This window comes from Sarcophilus harrisii, chromosome 2 (assembly GCF_902635505.1).
Source record: "Sarcophilus harrisii chromosome 2, mSarHar1.11, whole genome shotgun sequence".
NCBI lineage: Eukaryota > Metazoa > Chordata > Mammalia > Dasyuromorphia > Dasyuridae > Sarcophilus > Sarcophilus harrisii.
The window spans coordinates 400,816,926-400,835,692 of NC_045427.1; the positions used below are offsets into that span (position 1 = coordinate 400,816,926).

The 18,767-nt window shown below is 31.9% G+C and overlaps 1 pseudogene; it reads left to right on the forward strand.

Moving 5' to 3' along the window:
• The first annotated feature begins 2,346 nt into the window (after nt 1-2,346).
• Nucleotides 2,347-18,767, forward strand: part of LOC100916512 — a 99,910-nt pseudogene continuing 83,489 nt past the window's right edge.

The window sequence follows — 18,767 nt, forward strand, 5'->3', positions numbered from 1 at the left end:
CTAGTATAATTCCTTCATTTTAGAGATAAGGACATCGAAGCCCTGAAAAGTAAAGTGAATTGTTTAAACTCAATTCTGATGATTTGAAGTTCATTGCTTTTTAATTCAGGAATATAATCAATCAGACCCTGGTCTTAAGAAACAAAGAGCACAGAAACAAAATAAAAGCCATACTAAAAGACTAAGCAACATACTAAGCAACTAGAATCCCAACAGGGACTTACTTAAAACTTCAAATTGGTAACTGAGTCTGGGACAGGTTTAAGCCTGAATGGGGGAGTCAAATAATTGAGGGAATAAAAGTGAAAGTTGAGGAGGAAGTTGTTAACCATAGCCTAAGTATTTTTCAAATATTTCACACTTTATCTTGTTTCAATTCACTGAAACTAAATGTCAGCAAGTAGTCCTAAAGCAGAATAACAATAATTTTCTGTTTATTTTTAATGTATTGATAGTAGCAAAAATTATCAGGCACCAGTAAACACCAAAGGATTGAAGGCTTTTGCAAGTTTGCTAGTTTTACTCTGAACTAGAGACCCCACTAATCAGAAGTAAAAAATCCATAATGCTTTGTGCTTTTGAGCAAAAAAGGAAACAAATGATTTGTACTTATGAAAAATGTCTTTAGGCCACTAAAGAAATGTGTAAAAGAAAGTTTCAAAAATACTCTCCCCAGTGATGAATTATGAGTTGTAATGGTCAACTGTCTCTTATTAATCTTCTCTCTATTCCCTACCTTCCCTCTTGGTGTTTGACTTATTGCAATAAGTGAAACTAAAAACAGACTATGGTATACAACATATTAGTCTTCAACTTTCTACTCTAATGTGATATGATCCCAGAAATAATTGGTATTCTTGCTTCAGGAACAGATAAGATACACCTGCAAGAATTTGAATATGTATGGTGATAAGCATTGTCTGTCAGTCTTGGTAGTTCCTGGTATCCAGCCTTGCAGACAGGTTAGAGAAAATATGAGGACTAAGAAAAGAGCATTAGAATTGTCGCTTACAAGATCATCAGTGACTTTGAAAGAGCAGTTTCAATGGAATATTGAGAGAGGAAGTCAGAATGCAAATATTTGAGAGTGCATAGTTGGATAAGTAAAGGTATTGGATGTAGGTAGATTGCTCTTTCAACAAAAGAGTTTTGGCAGTGAAGGGGAGGAGGAAAGAAGAGAGATGGATTACTATGAAGAAATCAAAAATCTGTAGAATTATTTTAAAGAATGGACAAAAATATTCTTAGTAGCACTATTTATAATAGCAATAAAAGGGTGGAAACAATCTATGCATCCAGTGATTGAATGATAAAACATTGTGATTTATTAATATAATATAATTTTGTCTTGCTGTAAGGATAATGAATATGATGGAATTCAGGGAGTCATGGGAAGACTTATTTAAAATAATACAAATTGAAAAAAATATGCAAAAGAATAGTGTCCTTAAAAAAAAAAACAGATAAAATCCCCTTAAAAAGCCACACATAGATCAGATAAATGCATAGTGGTGATGTCAAATGATTAAATTTAAATCACATCTTTTTTATTAGATAATGATAAACTAAGAAAATAGAAAGTGACATATTCTGTCAATCACAGTCAGTATATTAAATAATTTTTGCTAATTTTTTTGAAAAAATATTCTTTGTAGAGGAATTGTTTAGGTGCTTGGGATAAGCAACAAGAACAATAAAAAAGTTAGTAGAAACCTTAATTGTGTGTAGGAAGAAAGCAAGGAGCCAGTTGAAGTGGAAAATTGAAGATGCACTGTAGAAATAGACTGATAAAGAAATGTCTTGAAAGGATTGTTGTGAAATCTCAGACTTGGAAATGACCTCAGAGTACTAATTTAACATATATCTGAACCAGAATCCACTCTCTACAAGAAAATGTCACCCAGCCTTTATTTGAAAATCTCTAAAAAAGGAATAAACCCTACTTTGAAAATAGCCCACTCTACTTTTAGATAACTCTAATTGTTAGGAAACTTTTCCTTATAGGGAACCTAAGTTTATCTCTCAGCAACTTCTACTTCTTGTTTGATTCTTTGAAGTCAAACAAAATAAGTGGGAGTTCAGGTAATAACCCTTCAAATACTTCTGACTCTGGGCAAGTCACTTCATCTTTCTTTACATAGTTTGCTCATCTATACTAGGAAACTCTGTTAAATAAATGTCCAACGTTAACAATTTGTGATTCTTTTGTGGTCATAGGACAGAATTTTCAGAATTTAAAGTCTTAGAGGAAAAGCACAACTAGGTGATAGTAGATGTCTAACTGAAGTGGAGTAAAAATGGAGGTCACTGGAGTTAAAGAAGTTAAGGAAATCTGAGGTCATTAATATGGATATTAATGTTGCTGAGGATGATGTAATTGGATGGGATAGAAATGAAGCTAATGTGCCAGATGCTAAAATCATTGAGGAAGGTGGGAACTTGTCCAGGATATTGATATATGACAACAATGAGGATGTGATGAAGATGGCGTAATAAAATTGTGTGAATTTTGAAGGACAAAAAGTTGTTGAAAGATAGTAACAGAAGAATGAATTTTAAAAAGCATTGTTGGGGAGGAGGGTAAAAGGTAGGTTCATAGAATGCAAAGCAAGCAAAAGACCTTAAAATCATCACATCTCCCCTTCATTTTGCTGATGAGGAAGCAGGCTCAAAGAGGTTAATAATGAGCTCAAAGTCATACTGGCAGAAATTAGAAGAACTAAGATTGGAACCTCGCTATTCTGATATCTGTCTTCCAGTCTTATGAATTAGGGAAAGTGGGATAAAGAAAAGCCTCCATTGTAAAGGAATTTAAGTAATATGTTAATCTCAGGGGAAATCCATATTTATATTGATAGGGGGGGGGAGGAGAGAGAGGAAGAAGAAGAAGAAGGAGAGAGAGAGAGAGAGAGACAGAGAGAGAGAGAGCGCGCGCAATAATATGATGCTGGTAAAAGTTCAAGAATATTACAGGAATTTTTTTTCAAAATAAAATTGGCCCATTATCCAAAATGCACTATGAAAATAGAGTTACTGGCATAGAGTTGAAGCCAGGCTGAGGAGTTAGGGTCTAAGTTGGACATGTTAAAAATATAACAGGAGGAAGTAGGAGCATGCTACTTATACCCTAAATTTGTATTCTTTGAAATTTAGGATTAGTCTGACAAATTTGTATCAGTGTGACAAGAATTTATTTTTCAGCATGTTAAGAGGCAGATAAGGAGGGAAAGAAACTATCAAATAGAAAGAAACAAGGAAGAAGAAATGTCAGAAGTTAGGACAGAATAGTCAGTGTAGTTAGTAGAAAATAGTTGAACTCAATATCACTACATTTCCATATAATCTTTCTCTTTCTTTTTTCTCTTACATTTTTCTTTCTTCCCTTCTTTCTCATTTTTTCTCCCTTGCTTCCTTATAATTTACTCTTTTTATTTTTCTTCTCTTCCCTCCTTCCTTCCTTTATTTTGTCTTTCTTTTTCTTTCTCTTCATCTTTCCCTATTTCCTTCCCTTCTTTCTCCTTTTTCTCTTTGCTTGTTTACTTTACTTTTTTCTCTCTTTAAGAGTCTCTCTTTTTTCTTTTGCTCTTTCTCTTTTTTCTTTATATGTCTCTTCCTTTTCTTGTAACTGCAGCATTGTAGAAAAATTATTGTAAGGGAAATCCCTTTAACAAGACAATATTAATTATTTTATTCGTAGTGTTGGAGAATTGACTGTGATACTGGAAGTTAAATAGTATCCAGTATCATATAATCACTAATGTAGTATGTATATGGGTTGAGACTTAAATTTAAGTCTCTCTGACTCCAGACCATCTCTTTCACTCCATGATACCTCTTTAAGATATTTAGAGGATGGAATATTATATAACTGTGGTCTTGGACTTGCTTTCATATAGAATTCTGGCAGTGCAAGGGTGGATGGGTTCAAAATATATCCTTACAAGCCTTGTACTTTAGATGCATTTTTTCTTTTTTTGGCAAAAATGTTAGAGTTACTTACTGAGGAGCATCTTAATCCCCACAACACTTGCTCTCCAATTAATCTTAGTCCTAGTCTGATAGATTTTTTTTCCCTTGTTGTTATTGTCATATTTGACTCTTTGGGATTTCATTTAGGTGTTTTAATTTTTTTGTGGGAAAATACTGTAATGGTTTATCATTTTCTTCTCCAGCTCATTTTTATAGATGAGGAAACTTAGTGCCCAGGGTTGTACAGCTAGTAAATGTCTGAGATCAGAATTGAGCACAGAAAGATGAGTCTTCCTGACTCCAGGCCCAACACTCTATCCACTGTGCCAACTAGTAAATTTTAGCACTTGATAACAATGAATTTTAGTCCTTCTTCTGTGAGTCCCTTTCTTTAAGCTTCAGTATAGAAACAGTATTCTAAATAAATACTTTCCTTATCTTCCCAAGAGTGGGTCTCTTTACTTCCAAACTATTTTATATGTAACTATTTTGAATATATTATTATTAATTAATTTGATATCTACATGATATAATGTGTGTATATTTGTCTTTTGCCATCAAAATGCAATACCCTACAAATGGGGATTATTTAATTGTTTTATCACCACCACTTAGGAGAGTGCCTAGCAAATAATGAAGCTTTAATAAATACCTGATTTATTGATAGGGAGTTGCCTCCACATAGGTATAACTTCAGAGTTCTCATTTGTTATGATTATTCTTAAGGAGATCCTGTTTTTTCTGACAGTATTTATTTGTTAGCTTAGCTGTGGTTGGTTGGAAAGTGCAATAAACAACAGCTTATCCAACACTTTGATAATAATGCCACTACTGGAGTGAATCATAGGAATTGGGAGGAAAAAAAAAACATAGTGCTATCATCAGGAGTAAGAAACTGAATTCTTCGCAGCACCATAAGCTTCTATTTTCTGAGAGTTCATGGAATATTCAAAAGAAAATACTATCAAGGTATAATGTTATTAAGTTTAGTTTTAATTGACTACATTTAGTATTACTGGGGACAGAATTGAGGAAAGTGATCCTCTGAATTTTTTCATATGCTAAATTCATGAATACAGTCATGTCCTTAGTAGTTTTACCTGACCTGGTGATGCAGCCTTCTTGTTCAGTACTCTTCCTACTTCAATTTCATCCATCATACCTTCCTCTTTTACCTTAACATATATGTACAGTCCCTTGAATTCTTATTTGGACTTGTTCTCTAGCCTTACCTCCATTAAAATACTAAATTCTTTAAACTCCATTCAATCCAATTCAACAAGCATCTTTGAACACACCATATACCTGGCACTTAGCTGGACAAAGAAGATAAAATTTTAAAAAATCATAAAATAATTCCTACCTTCAAAATGCTACATTCTACAAGGAGAGGAAGGAAGAACATGTATATAAATACATTAATATTAATTACAAGAAAAAGAGTTTTAGTCCAAGTAATGCAAAAAAGAAGCAGAGCCAGCAAAATATTATTTACAGACTGCAACAATGTAAATTTAAAGAACAATCATAAAACAAAAGACAGTGAAAAATGTGATTGATTAGAATAGAACATTTTCTATAATTAAAAAAAATCTTTTTAAAAAACAATAAAGTATGGCTCTCTGTGAAGGGTAGAGAGAAAGATACCAGGATAATTCTAGGGAAAGAAAATAGACCAATAAGAATTTATATTTAAAACCAAAGAAATTTGGTATGGGAGAAAATACTAAGTTTTTTGGGAATCAGGAAAGGTCTTTTGTAGTAGGTACTTTAGCTTTACCTTGAAGGAGCTAGGGATTTTTTTGAGGTGGAAGTGAATAAGGAAAGCAATACAAGCATGGGAGGAGGGGAGCAGCATGTGTAAGTAATGACACATTGGCTTGTACATGTATAGTATATTTTGGTTTTAATGTAGTGAATGCCAGGAAATGATGAGAAATCAGTTTGAAGACAAAGATTGCACTTAAATTGTGAAAACCTTAAAAATCAAATAGAGGATTATCTATTTTATCCTAAGCAGGAATTATTAATGTTTCTATGTGATATGTGTATATGATGGACATTTTTAGCATTCTAATGGAATTTATGGATCTTCTCTTAAAATAACACATTAAATACATAAAATAAAACTTAGAATTTAAAAATTAGTTGAATTTTTAAAATGTGATTTGTAAAAAGTGTTGATGATCACTATGTTAAGATCACGAGGAATTAGGGGGAGAAATTAGGGAACTCACAAAGATTCTTAAGCACATCAATGACATAGTAGTAACTATGAAAATAGATTTGAAAAAGAAAGTGAAAGAAAGAAGCTCACTATCTTTTCCTTAATGATCTTTGAATTCCTTAAATATATAAAGTCAATATATACAACGATTCTGAATAAATGCAAAATAAATTACTAAAAAAATCTATTTGTTCAGTAGCATAATTTTTTTTGCCTACTAGATAAAATCTTGCTTTCTTTTGACTATAAAAAAAACAAACTCTTCCAAAAGCAAAGTTTATTGTCTCTTTAGTTATTCAGATATATTTTTGTCACAGAGTCAAAATACTGTTATTATGTTGACTATGAATACATTTATAGTATATGCAACTTTTTTAAAAGAATAAAACACTTCTGAAAGCAAGATTACCATTGTCTCCAAATTCTTTACAGTTGCACAATCATGTTAATCAAATTTGAAGTCATATTGATTTCTTGTAAAATAATCTTTACTCTTTCAGAAATATACCTTATTATCATAAAAGCAAATGAAAACTATTTTCAGATAAACTTTGTCAATGTTTCAATTTTTGCAATTACATACATTTTTAAGTCTTGCCTCATTTTAATGTGTGTAATATAAAATCAACTAAAATATCATGTCAGCTGGATCATTTAGAAAGAAGAATAATTTTGCTCATTGGCAAAAGATTAAAGGAAAAGTTTTTTGTCAATAAAAATTTAAAATAATAAATCAGTAAGAGGTTTTTTTTTTTTTCAGAGTATTTAGCCAAGCAGTAATTTTGGCTACAAAATGCCATTTTATAAAATGACCTTTTAAATATGCCATACCAAATTAAATTTTAATGAGTCATAATAAATGGTGATACTTCTCACAGGAGGGAGATGCAGTACTAGCCTCAAGCTCTTACTGTATGCCATTCACTTCAGCACTATGTTATTGTATGTCATGTCTTGCATTATTTTTTATGAGAAGATTATGAGAATTTGAAGAATTGAAGGCCGTTTTAATACTGTACTTACTAAGGCTATCTTCATAACTTCATAATGAAGCAGTTGGACTACCACTGCTTTTCTGAAGAGACTTTTTTAGATTACTGTTCTGTCCATTCATAATGGCTATTTGAGATATTGAAGTATCCCTTTGACTATGTGAACCAATTGAAACATATGTCTTTATCACAAGTTTCAAAACTTGTTGTGGTTGTTTTTTCCTTATATGAAAAGTGTGCCATGGTTTTCCAACATGAATTTTATATACCTGGCACAGATCTTCTTTTGGTAGAAAATATACTGGCTGTCATGGAAAGGAGTCAAAAAGGAGAAAAGAGGAAAAAGGTACACTGAACCTTTAACTTTGTAAATGATGCAATATGACTTACTACAACAACATGAATGAATCTGATTATTTGAGGGGAATGAGGACACTGCGCTTTTCTTGGGTTGTATTAATGTTCTGGACCACCTAGATCCATTGTTCATTTATGAAAAAAAAGGAATTTATCACAAAAGTGCAATAATCATAGCAAACATAATTATTTTATTGTTTCTAGGACAGAAAAAAAAAGAAGTATAGTGCTTTCTTCTCTTTATGATGGTTCTGTCTGTACCCTTTTTTGCCCTAAGGATCCTATTAACAGAGAGCTGAGCAACTCAGTTTCATCAGAAATAAATTATGCCTCACTTTTTTAAATATAAGTACTGAAGGGCTGTAAAGATTAGAAATCCGTTTGAACCTCTATCACTTGATGTTATTTTCCTTGATGTACAGAGCTTCTTGAGGAAAGTGAAACAACACATCCTTTGAAAGTGAAGAGCAAAGTCACTTTAAAAGAACCCTGGCAAAGATTCTGGCTGATGTGCAAAATAAATCAAAATCCCATGGCAGGGGGTGGGGAAAAGGAGGAGCACAGGGTTCTATCTGGCATGTAGAGTGAAAGGGCCTTCACAAGCTATTTGCAAGGTGGGCTGCCTGTGTGCAAAAGGGTAGAGAGGTGACTAAGCTAGTCACCCTCCATTTAAAAATGATTAGAAAACTTCAACTCCCAAGCAATAGAAGGTTAATTCTCACTTTCTTCACAAAGGGGCTGAGGATGAAACAACACCTTTAATTAATAAGCACTGTTGGCACTACTTTGGTAACAAGCTGCTATAAATGAAACTCTAATTGCCTTAGAACCAAGTATTTCATATAAATTCATTTTTGCCTTAAGTACAGTTCTTGGTAGAGCTTTCATTAGTTTCCCCCCTGTCAAGATATGATAGGAGAAAACAACTCAGCCAACTTTTTGTTTTCCTGGTGTCTGATGTCTACTTTACTCGAAACAGTTCCTCTTTGACATTTATTAACTTGTTAGTTCTGATAGCAATGGGTCAATACAAGGCCTTTTCAACTGTGGCTTAGAATAAAAGTACAATTAGGAAAGAGCTAACACCAATATTTAATGAACCTTAACAATTTCAAATTATTTCTTTGAAGTCAGTTTCTACTTGTTCTCATGTCACTTTTTGTCTGAGCTATTAATAAATCTATATATATTTTAAAGAAAAATTAACTTGTATTTCATATGTACATATGAAATAGATTTGGTTTGCAACATATAATAGTATAAGAATTAATACATGTACTTATATGTATACATTCTCTATATGTGATATAAACATGCTTGTGTATATGTATTTACATGTATTTATGTGTCTATATGTATATATGTGGTAACATATATATGTATGCCTATATATACAAACACATGAGTGTCTGTGTGTAATGTGTCTATGTGTACACCAGACTTATTATTTCACCAATGCAAGGATTCAGATAAGGAACTGAAACCCTGGCCATCTCAATTCCCTGCATTTGGTTTTCTTTACATCATACTGAGCTGCCTTACATTTTGGTCAAACCCATCCTTGAAATAAACTTTATGCTTTTAAACAATAGCTATGGGATCATTCCCTTTCCCATCCCCTTTTGCTGAGGTGCAGATATTTTTGTCAAAAATATAAAATTAATTTTTTAGTTTGAATTCCATCTAGTTGGTTGATGGCATATTTTCTTCCCCCATCTTTTTTTTTTATTAATGTAGATATGTTTAGTTTTGATGATTAAAGCAATAAGAGTAAATGAAAAAAATGGTAAATACACACTTGGAATGAGTGATTTTAGTTTAGACATTAAAGCGGGTGCATATCTTAACTTTTTCCAACTTATTTAGTAGAATTTTTTTAAGTACTCCAAAAAAATTTCAGATCAAAAAAATTATACTAGAATCAAAGCCTAAGGAGAGATAGATCCTTAATTTATAAAAGATGGTGGGGGGAAAAAGAGCATTCAAGGTTTTCTGAACAGATGTGTCCCTGTCTACTTTGGTCTGCAACTGGTAAAGTGTATGGTTAATGATAACAACTATTAAAACAGAATTCAGCAACATGTCAGAGATCAAAAAGAAAGCTGACACTCAGCAGTTAAGTTTTGAATCATATGTCGTATAGAATTATATAACTGGTAAGCATACTAGCAATAAGTACTTTCTTTTTTTTCTTTCTTTAGAAATGATGAGTGAATGAATGCAGGAGTTACTGGAAAAGAGGTTAGGGTAAGTCATATCATATTTATTTTATACTTTTGAAGTATGTAGTGTCCTTTGTGTGAAATTTGTACAAGAACTCTTAGGGGCTCATGTCTATGGTAAATTAGACAAATTGAGTCTTTCAGAAAGTAATGAAAGGCTCCCTGTATCTCTCTATGTGCGTGGAACTGTGCCTCTTGTCCCTGACATTTGGAACCCCATGCTTTCAGCATGCACACCACTGAACTGTGTGATATTATTTATGTGAATCACGGCAAAAGTGACAGGAGAGAAAGAGAGGGTGAATTCATTTTTCAAAATGATGCATCTCACATCAATGCATAGCTTTAAAAAAATTCAGCAACAGACTGAATGGTCCTGTATATATGAAAATCTATGACAATGGCGTCACACATTTGAATATGGCCATTACTTAAACTTAGCTATAAAAGTTCAGAAACTGCAGTGAATCATTTCTTGTTTTTCTATGTTGCCAAAAAGGCAACATAAGGTAGAGAGAGGACTTTGGTGTCACAAGGAACTTGGTTCAAGTTCTGCCTCTGACTTTTTGCTAACTGCATGAGCATGAGCAAATCACTTATCATTTTAATGTACCAAGCCACAGACTAAGAATATATATTATGGATTATTTCCTAATTTGAATTGAAGGGAAGAGTTTTAACAGTGAGTACTCCTGATACCAATGTAGGACCCCCTTCAATCAAAAAGTTACTCATGTATTTATTTCCTTTCTTTTGATATTAGGTAATTTTGTTACAACTTTTGTTACAACTTTTTATCTGAATGGTATAAGAATTAAATACAATAATAGTACTAATTCTTTACTATGTATATAAACATATATACATAAATACATATAGATGAATATAATATACATATTTATTTTTATGTCTTATTTCATATTGTCCCATTAAAATGAGAAATCCTCGAGGGTGAGATTTGTGGTTTTGCCTGTTTTGTATCCCTCCCAAATGGCAAATGAGTGCTTAATAAATGCTTGTTGATCGATCAACAGATTTATATTTTGCTTGTAAGTTTAGAGTATTTATTAAGTAAATAATAGTATGTATGTCCTGAAGAAGGGGGAAAATAAATGAGAGGTTTTGCAAAATTTATTAAGGTCATCCTGATATTTTACATGAATGTCTAATTACTAACCCATTTTTTGTTTTGCTTTGTTTTTTGTTTGTTTAAAACAAACAGATGTTGTCCTATTAAATACCCACTCATTTAAAAAAGAAAACCTTGAAGTCCAATCAATAATGACAGATGTGCAGTGGACCCACTATGCTTGCTTGGTTTTTCAGAAGTCAAATATCAATATCTAATAAACTTTGAAACGGCCCCTTCTATCACTGAGGGAAAATTCCCATATTCATTAATTCCTTACAATACACTACCTGTAAAGTGGCTGAAAACTGATGGCATTATTCATGTGTTACATAGTTGATCGTTTGCATTTTGACACTTTAACTGCAACAAAGAAAGGCCTAAGAGAGAAAGCTGAAGCCTAATTATCCATTGATGGAACAATCTTCTCTTCCTACTACTAAGACTTTATATTTGGGAAAGTACATATCTATTTTAGGTCATTTTAAAAATTTCCTCCACAAGATATTCCTTCCATGTCTTCTATTGACCAGTGATGGACCAATAACTACATAGCCTTCTCATAGTTGTTGTTATTTGTCACACACACACACACACACACACACACACACACACACACAAATAAACACAAATATGGCCAAGATGCTGAGCCAAAATTGATAGTTTGATCCATTATAAGTTCTACTTCCTTCTAATATTTCCTCTCCTCTACTTATTTCACTCAAACATGAATCCACTCACTCCCTTTGTTTCTTTCATTCTAATTATGCCATAGATTGGACTATTGAAACAACAATTTCTTAGAAAATGTCTCATAAAATCACTCTCATCTTGTTTTTGAGGACTCTTTAGGGAACACTCAGAGGAAAAGCAACAATTCCATTACCTATGATAACGGAAAGCTGACCTGTTAGTGCCATACACAGCAGATGCATGTATTCTTTCTCAACTTGTGGTATTTGAGGGAATAAGAAAGCAGAAAATAATTTTTGGAAATTAAAAAGAGAATGATATATTTAAGCAAATAAGCAAGATTTTCAAAGAGCAGAAAATGCTAGAGGAAAAGAAGTGCCAGTGACAAGACAGAAGAGTGAGAGGAAATGGAAAGAGGATATATTCATCAGATCCTAGTATAACAGCAAATTCTGTCCACACAGAAGTGTACAATTTGGCCAAGCAAGTTACAACTGCTGATGAATATATTCAGTTTTTCAGAAAGATGCCCTTCTCTTTCAAATGAATGCCTATTGCTCTTATGTGTATGTCTGCTACTGGGATTCCAAAGTTGTAGGACTTTCCCCACACCACTAGATTTTTGCTTTCTAGGTTCCTTTTGTGCCATCTTCCAGCTGAGAAAACCTTCACTTTTTGTCAACCCCTTTGCTAATAATGGGCTTCACTAGAAATATACAGTTAAAAATTGTTCATTATTGCTTTCAGTGGAGAGGCAAGTTCTATGTGTGCCAGGCACTACATGTAACATAGCATTTTTATAACACTGAATTTTGCCAAGAGCATTTGTCTGATTTAGCTAAAAGCACCAGGACCATCTCCTACTAAAACATAGCATGGCATGAAGTACACTAAGTTAAGCCCATTTCAATCTTTTCAGCATTTTTCCAAGAGCAAAATTAATGAAATATTTTCCATTCGACTGTTCCCACATAATGAAACAACCTAGTAAGACTGAATATTAAACAGATATATTGCAGACTGTATCATAGGTATGCCAAAGTGAGCCATCAACACAAAAATTAACTTGGAGTAAGAAGATCTTATAAAAATATCTTCAAACATGTATTGGTCAATCTGCCATCTGGGGGAGGGTGTGGGAGGAAGGAGGGGAAAAGTTGGAACAAAAGGTTTTGCAATTGTCAGTGCTGAAAAATTACCCATGCATATATCTTGTAAATAAAAAGCTATAATAAAAAAAAGAAAAATATCTTCAATCTCAATTAAGAAATTTCTTGGTAGCTTTTAAAATCAATATCTTTATAACTTAAATGATGACAGGCCTGTTGGCCAGGTCCTTAACTAAATTCTTTTATTGGAAAAGAAATCTTTTAGAGATTGGTATCCCAAAGCAAAAAATTCTAATTGATGCCACCTTATGATGGCTTCCCACTTCTATAATTTGATTAATTACTATATATAACATTCCACTTATGCACTAAATATTTCAGAAATTATAATTAGAAGGTCATATGTCTTATAAATTTAGAATAATCTCTGGAGGATTTGGTTTGATTCATGTCTTCTTGATCATTATTTTAGCTCTTATAGAAATTTTATTGTATTTTGATTGCTTAACTAACTTTAAGTTGGATCTTTAAAACTTGTGGGAAAAAGTGATATTTTTTTTTGTTGTCCATAAATTTATCTATGTACTTCTTGACAGTGATTGGATTGCATCAGTTTGGGACAGCAGAAAGTGTGATGTTTCCTATACTTGGATGAACTTTATATTTCTGTCTTTACACTATTTGTAATGATACCAGGTATTTGCTCAGGCTAGTTCAATGTATATGAAAAATCTAAGAGAGCTCGCTTCTATTAGGAGGCACTGCATCTGAATTTATACAAACCAAGGGTCTTTTATCTCAGGCCTATAATAGTTTTATTATAATATTATTGTTTCTAGTTGGGATGGTATGCTTTTTAAATTAAATTTTACTTTTTCAGCCAATATAAATTTATTTTTCTTCCTTTCATCTTCTAAATCATACTGTAAAAAGAAAAAAAAAACTCATTACAAATAGATATAGGTAAGTAAATCAAATGCCCTTGTTAGCTCTAATAAAAAAAAAAGTATCTTTTGTTCTGCATGTTGAGTTGGTTAGCTCTCTTTCAAAAGGTAGTTAACATTTTTTATCACCATCACTTTAATATCATGGTTGATCAGATATCTTTAGTCTTTTAAAGTTATGTTTTGATTTATATGATTTCAGTTATATTTTTTTCTTCTAGTTCTGTTTACTTCACTATCCTTGATTTCATGAAAATCTTCCCAGATTTCTCTGAAATTTTTTTCTGTTTCATTACATTTTATAATACAATAGTATTCCATTATATTTATATGTCATAATTTGTTTAGGCATTCCTCTTTTGATTGATAGAGTTTCCAATTATTGCTACCATAAAATGGTGTAAATTTTTGTCTTTCTCTTTCTTTCTTTATTTCTCTTTCTTCCTTTGTGCCCCTTCCTTCCTTTCTTCTTTCCTTCTTTCCTTCCTTCCTTCCTTCTTCCTTCTTTCCTTCTTTCCTTTCTACCTTTCTTTCTTTCTCTTTCTTTCTATGTGTTGATCTATTTATCTTTCTATCTATAATTGAGTCCTTTCCTTCTTCCTTTTATTGCTTTAGAAATATAGACATAGTAATTCTATCAAGGGGTTAAGGGCCAAAAAAAAGTTAGTACCTTTGGAAACATAGGCTAGTTATACAGGTTAGTGCCTTTGGAAACATAGTTCTAAATTTCTTTTCAGAATGGTTAAATTAATTCACAACTCTGAAACAATACATCATTTTTCCTACTTTCTCAGCACCTACAAAATTTTGTCACTTGCCCTTATTTTTCCTTTTTATTGCATCACTTTTAGGGAGAGGTCTGAAGTAGCACCTCAGCATTGCATTAATTTACATTTATTTAATTATTAGTCCTCTGGAGCATTTTTTCCTCAATAGTGACTTAAATATTTTCTCTTAAGTATTGTCTATTCATTTCCTTTGTTCTTTTTTGAATTGTGTTTTGTTTCTTATTTTTTAGGTTTTGAGACTCCTTGTATAACTTGAAAAAAAACTTTTATCTTAGAAGCATACTGAAAATAATAATTTCTTTCTAATTAACTCTTTACCTTTGTTGTAGCTGCTTTTGTTGTTTAATTGTTTTGTAATCATGTCCCATTTTGCATAACCACATTTGAGGTTTTCTCGGCAAAGATACTGGAATAGTTTGCAGTTTTCTTCTTCAGCTTATTTTGCAGAAGAGGAAACTGAGGCAAACATGGTTAAATGACTTGCCCAAGGACATACGGCTAGTACATGTCTGAAGCTGATCTGAACTCAGAAAGATGATCCTATCACCATGCTTCATTTTAGAAGATTAGAGGAATTTTAGAATTTTTGCTCAGTGTCCTATCAATATAACAAAATCAGTAAGAACTAAGCAATAACAGCAACATTTCATTATAGAAATCCTTTTTTAAAGCTTTTGATTCCATATTGTGGTGTTGGGAAGGTTGGGGGAGAAACTAAATTCTTAGAAGTCATGCCAGAGAAGTACAAACAAGATCCATTAATTGGATTGATGTTGTGGAGGGGCCTGACAATAAACTCTAGGTCTATCATTTTAAGATTAACGTAGCTAACATCGGAAAGATTATTATTATTATCATTAATCTTAATATCAATAATATTTTTAAAACATATTGTGCATGCATATGTACATATATGTTCTAATATGTTCTAATTTGATGAATATGTTATATATAGATAAATGTATGTAAATGTATATCTATGTAGATGAACTTATAATATATGTATATAAACTTAGATATTATTATATATCCATAGTCTCATTTTGTATCTCAGTAAATCTATAGCCATAAAAATATGTGTAAATAAATCCTCACAGCAACCTTATGAAGTAGTTGCTATTATTTTATTATTATTATTTCCATTTCGAAAATGAGGAAAATGATATTTGAGAGAAGTTAAGTGCCTTTTCCAGGTTCACATAAATCTATCAGTGTCTGAATATGGATTCAAACACAGGTCTTTCAGAGTTTTCTTGTATGTTCATGTACAGAACTTTACTATGCCACTTAGTGTTCTTTTAGTTTATCACTTCACTGGCCACTGGGTGATATATTTTTCAAGCATATCATATATCAAGCTTTGCATCATTTGAAGGAATAACCATACCAATGAAATAAGTAATCTTGAAGTATTTATCTCTTCTTGTTCTTCTTATTAATATTATTTATACTGAACCTATAATTTTATAGGTATAGGTAATTCCTAAAGAAGAAAATTCCTTCTACCAAATACCTGCTTCTAAATTTATATACTTAGAATTGTCTGTGGAACTAAACTGAGATGTTGAATGACTTGCTTAATAGTTTCATTGTCTGCAACTTGAACTTCTGTCTTTCTGACTATGAGGCAAGGACTCAATCCATAATACCATTATGCTTCATTATCATAAAGAAAATATCTTATTATCAGTAATGATATGTCAATTAAGCATCAATTAAAAAGCTCAAATATAAGGTAATATGAATATATATTGTTTTCCGTAGTTTAACTCATTCGATTCTTTTCAAATCTTAGCATGTAGATAGTACAGATATAGAAACAGATGCTCAGTGAGTTCAACTGACCTAAGCAAAGTCACAAAATATAAGAATAATGAAGCTATAACTTAAGTAGTTTTTCAGTATCCCATTCTAGTATTTTTCCACTAATTTAATGTTTTATAATGGAAAAACAGCCTTTCAATACTGATTTATCTATAGTTAATAGATCAGAAATTTTGATCTATTTCTTGGTTAATGGAATTAATAGGTCTTTTAAAAAATTATTTATCAGTTGCTACCATGTAAGAGCTAAAACATCTATAGAAATTATATCTAAAAATAATAAAACCCCAAAATTTGCCATTTATCTTCATCTTTATTTTGAATATATGCATCATCAGATTATAATTTATTAGTTGACAGAAGGTTGATTTTTTTTTAGCCACTGACAAATATCAATGATAGAGTTACCATGATTTAACAAGTTTTCTAAAAGAAGCAAGCAGAGAAACTAGCATTATGTATTTAAAAGCAGCAACAGTTCAAAATTACAATGTACTAAAGCACCAATGATGAAAAATGTCATTTTCTTTTTTTTAAAGCCATGTGACAAACATACACACCTGCACACATAAAATCAAACTTATTATGTTCTGGAATTATCAGGGCTAACCTTTTCAGCATCACAAGTAAAAATTCAGATTTATATGGTTAAAGAGTCCTACCCTCCTAAATTATGCATTACATTATTAAATATATACAAGAAGCATCCTTTCTAGAGAGTTAAGGATAATTTTGCTAATGACAAAGAATATATTCCTACAAGAATTAAGAAGAACCCCTTCAATGCAATTATAAATCAAAATAATAGTTGCATTAAAAAATTAAGAGAACATTGTCTGGAAATGACATACTATACAGGAATGTCTTTCCCACTCAATTTCCGAGAAGAGAATTTCCATTAGTTACGGCAGAGTTACAGAACATTAAATACTTAACAAATATGATCTTGCTTTCTGAGTTGAAGAGCTTGGGCAACAGGATTGCTTCTGCTTGGTGTTAGGAAAAATTTCACAGGTTTTTGGAACAGAATTAGATACAAGTAAGCAATTGTAATGTGGGATACACCCATGCTTTAGGTCTGATCTCATTTTTAAATTATGAAATTGTGGCATTATATTCAAAATTTTATTTTTTAAAAGAGACAAATGGATCTATCAATCTATATATCTTTAACTCAATGGGTATTTTTTAAGTGATTTTTCTTTTCTTTTCTTTTCTTTTTGCTGAGGAAATTGATGTTAAGTGACTTGCCCAGGGTCACACAGCTAGGAAGTGGTAAGTGTCTAAAAACAGATTTGAACTCAGGTCATCCTGATTTCAGGGCTGATGCTCTATCCACTGTGCCATCTAGCTGCCCCTCAAGTGATTTTTAAAGAAGAAATGGAAGTACATTGGATTGATAAAACTTTCTGGGGTAATTGTGAAATACAACAACTGATCTGCCATTAAGCTTAGACAGTTAGGGATTTATGTGAAGATCAGAATGTGGTCACTAAGTCTCAGTCTCTTGGTAAATCTTATTCTTTTGGCAGAGAATGGAAAATGAAATTCAAAATATTACATGGAGCCAAGATGTAACTGAGTGTGTTGAGTTATGCTGTAATGCTATAATAATTTATTACTTCAGTCATAGAATGATCAAATAACATGATTGGCCATTGTATTTTATTACCTTTTATATGAGGCTTTTGTAGCTTTGAACTAATATTTCAGATGCACCGAAATGGAGCAAGATATCAAATAACAAATAGTGAGTGCATGGCAATCTAAAATCTCAGGAGAGTTGTGATCAATAAACCATCTTTTTTTTAACCTCAGGGAAACATGACATTTTTTTAGGGCTTTCAGATTATAAAAGTAAATAGAGGACAAGATTACTTGAGGACAAGATTACTTTCTAAACATATTGATATAAAATCTACTAGATTGTGTGGGAACAAGTCTTAGACTATTATAAGAATAAAGTATTGCTTGTTTTTAATGCATCATTTAAACATAAATTCTAGTAATTTGATAAATTTCTTTGAAGCATTTAGTAAGTATAAAGTACTGAATTAAGTACTAAGATGCAAAAGGAAAAAATAAATAAATCTATGTCTGGTCAGGTTTTGGGCAGATCTGTCCTTGCTGGGGCATTTTTTCCTCTTCCTTTCCCCTTCTCCAGGCCTGTTTGGTTGACCACATAAATTGAAGGAGATAGCAATTAGAAACTCTATTCCTATCAATAAAATAGAGGACCATATGCCCTCCTTCTGTCTCCTAAGGTGTTTCCAGATTTACCCTCTATTCTGTCTCTGGTTCCTATAATCTTCAGAAATGTTATCTGACCTATTTATACAACCCAAGTCCTCTGAGCCTTTCCACACACCTGAGAGATTCACCCTTAATCCTTCCATGTCTTTCAATTTTATCTGTCATACTCTTTCATATGTATCTACTCCTCAGTTAGTATGAAATACTTGAGACAAGGAATTTCACCTTTTCTTTTAAATTATTATTTGTCTCCCCAGGGC